This window comes from Austrofundulus limnaeus, unplaced genomic scaffold (assembly GCF_001266775.1).
Source record: "Austrofundulus limnaeus strain Quisiro unplaced genomic scaffold, Austrofundulus_limnaeus-1.0 Scaffold121, whole genome shotgun sequence".
NCBI classification, from domain to species: Eukaryota; Metazoa; Chordata; class Actinopteri; order Cyprinodontiformes; family Rivulidae; genus Austrofundulus; species Austrofundulus limnaeus.
Window position 1 is genome coordinate 476584 of NW_013952523.1, and position 3644 is coordinate 480227.

Sequence of the window (3644 nt, forward strand, 5' to 3'; positions counted from 1 at the left end):
GAGTTGCCGCCATGTGATTGGCTGATTAGAAATTAAGTGTTAACGAGCAGTTGGACAGGTGTACCTAATAAAGTGGCCGGTGAGTGTATATAATATACTATGATTAACAAGCATTAAAAAGTCTTTTATCTTTTCTCGTACCTGTTTTAATCCATGCTGGATCTGATCCTGATGCTTGAAAAATGTTGGCTACATACTGTATCCCACTACACAGTTGTGTGAGGTCAGCTGCTGGGTGGCCACATGCTGCGCCCCAGGCCACCCTATTCTTTTGCATTGGGGACTTACTGTGCATGTCCAAAATCTTACAATGACTTGTCTATGGGAATCTGGGGTGCCGAACAGTTCGTGACCCGGAAGTAACTCAACACGAAAAAGCTCATGAGAAAAATGGAAGTTTACACATCAATAATTCAAAATTATTTATTTTACTTATCAGAAAACATGGATACAATATTTTTTCAAAATGTTTATAACATTTTATTTTGTTATTTTAATTTTTTCGTGTACCAAAAATAGTGGTGGGGCAGCGCCCTAGTGCCCCCTATTGACCAGCCGCCACTGCTGGAGCCCCTCATCTTGATGGTGCTGCTGGTCACTGGGACAGGATGCAGGGATGACACGTTAAAGTGTACAAATGGCAAGGGAACATGTCAGGAGGTTCTGTAAAGCTTGGTACAGCACGACAGTCCTCCCTTGGGGTCTGGTCCGACAACCAGACCCTTCACAACAATTAGGAGTGCCTTTGTTGCCAAAACCATGCAGGGCAGCTGCATCACCCACAACATTACCACTTATCAAACTCTATCAAATTCTTGAAGAGTGTATCAGAATCAGAATCAGAAAGAGCTTTAGTGCCATTGTCAGTGATAAACACAGACTAGGAACTTGCAGTTTAGAACATCCGTTCGGAGAAAGACACACATAACAAACATGGGGGGAACGAATGTCCAAGGTCTTTCGCACTACGGTGCGCTACCTTTTGCAACTTGGAATACACACAATAGGAAGGGTGAGTTAAAAAGAGAGCTCAGATCCTGTGTTTTACGCAGAAACACAGAAACATGCGCTCAAAAAAACCACTCGCGTAGCAAGGCAGTAATTCAGCTTGGGAGGGGGGATTAGGTCAGATAACACATAAAGGGGAGGTAAGATGGGGCGGGTTCAAAGGAGTAGGTGACGATGAGGGAGGGGGGATCTGTGCTAGGCCCAACCCTGGGCCCATCCAGAGTCCAGAGTCACATGATGTAATCGTCTCTGCTCAATTCGCTAGAGTTCAGAGTTTCCTCTTCCTCAGCCATTGGGTTCCGGGGCTGGGTCCAACAGGGGTGATGGGGGTGGGAGTGAATCAAGCTCTTTGTTGCCATTCCATCCTGGGGAGATTGAGATAAACACTGCCATCAAGGCTGTGCTGCTGGGAGCCAAATAGATAATACAATTGTTTTGGAACAAAACAGCCTTGAATTTCCTGCTAATTTTGAAATGTCTTAACTGCAACTCTGAAGTGTTGAAAAAAAACAACAATCAGCCGAATTTGGGGTCTTCCTCACCTCTCACCGTCTGAAGCGTCACCCAGATGTAATCCTTACATATTGGAGGCTTGGGCCTGAGCTGCGATCCTCGTCAGAATCACATCCAGTTTGTGAATTATTTCCCCCAGCTGCAGAGTCTGTGTGCTTCCAGCCCAGCAGAATCCTTCAAGTGCGCCCGACAGCTGCTCAAAGGACCGAACCACTGTCAGCGTCGCTTTCACTTTCCGATAAATCTAGAACCCTCCTCCGCTGATCAGCAGTTATCCAGTTATCAGAAATCCAAATATGTATATATAAATCTCTCACATCTTCAATGGAAAGTGGTGCCGGCATATCAGATTCCAGCCCCAGGAGTCAGACAAGTCCAGCAGCAACCATTCCACCCAGACAGCCACGTTCCCCTCGTTCTAAGTATGGAAAAAATAGTGTCAATTGCATTCAGAGACCAGTTGACCAAATCCATATTTCCTTTAGTTTTGGATGGTAGGTGGAAAAAAAACCTTGAAGAAGCAAGCAAAAGCAGCAAGGGGGGGTGGGGGCGAAAGCACGTCCTGCTCCTCTGAAGCCAAGCAGAAAAAAATATAATGTGTAATGTGTTTAATTGGCATCCTGTGGGGCTGCTTTTGTCTCACTGTCAGGTGCTCTGGCAACTGCCTGATAACATTGCAATTTCTTTGTCGTGCCACCATTTGTGCTGTCTGGTGGAACCATTTACATTATGAACCTATTGCTGGTCTGCATGTGGACCAAAAGGATTTCTTATGGGTGTTTAACTTTCCTTTTGTTTTGTGAGGGTCTTACACTACCCTTTGGTACCATATTGTGAGAAAAACAACAAAAAAAGAGTGCACCTGCAGAAAGTACATTGGGAATCATTTGATGGAGCACTCTGTTAATCCCCACGAGTTATAGAGAGCATTTGATGCACATGAGAAGGAACAGGAAAGAGAAGACAGGAAAAAGATTAGAATTAACCAATAAACTGAGTCACATCGCTCTGCTGCTCCCAGACTAAACTGCAAAAGCTGGGCAGATTATTTCAGCCATTTGAAAGTTCCCGTTTGTTCCCGGCACCAATAGGTCAGAAGGTCAGCTCCACGAGGGTTAGAAGGAGTGCAATGACAGAGAGAGTTTAAACGTGCTATTAGCTCTGGTCTGTTCAGATGACATCTTGTAACGAGGAGTTGGGTATTTGTATCACAACACAATGCACTTATGAGAAGAACATATTTAGGTTGCGCTACAATCATGTTGAAAGGTTTGCCCCTGATCTCCCTGCTTTTACTGAGTAAATGTACAAGATTAAAGGTGGCGCAACGAATTGAGCCAACAGGAGTGGAAGCGAGTTTTTAAGTCAATGCTGAGGAAAACTAACAGAGAGTCAGTGAAAGTAAGAGTCCAACCACTGCTTAAAGGTTCTTGCTAAGTTCTGAATGCTATGGTGGCCGATAGGAGTAATAAAATATAATAAATATAAACAATTCTTTAAGGACACACATCCCCCACCGCTGATGCCAGTTTTGAACTAGGATTGCCCAAGGACACAACAACAGAGACAGCTGGACGGGGGATTGAACTGGCGACCTTCCGGTTCTAGGATGACTCACCTAACCACTCTGCCACCGCTGCCATTTACATGTTGTGATGGATGGATGGATGGATGGATGGATGGATGGATGGATGGATGGATGGATGGATGGATGGATGGATGGATGGATGGATGGATGTACTGGATATAATCCCAGCAGCATATGGACGGTGCAGCAGAGACACAGTTTCACTCATACTTAGAAATATGATTCATTTCTTTCCTCTCTTTAATCCTCAGCAAACAAGCTGGTGTGCGGCCTGCTCTGGAGGCGCACTGTAATCATGCTGCAGGCTGCTGCTGCCCGAGCTGACTGCCCTCCCCATCATCATCATCATCACTACCATCATCATCATCATCATCATCATCAGGAGCCCACTCCTGTCGCATGTCTTCCCCCTCCCCTCTTTGCCTGCTGTCCAATTTCCTCTTAATCGATTCCTAATCCCAAACGCCACCAAGCACACATGCTGCAGTTACACACACACACACACACACACACACACACACACACACACACACAC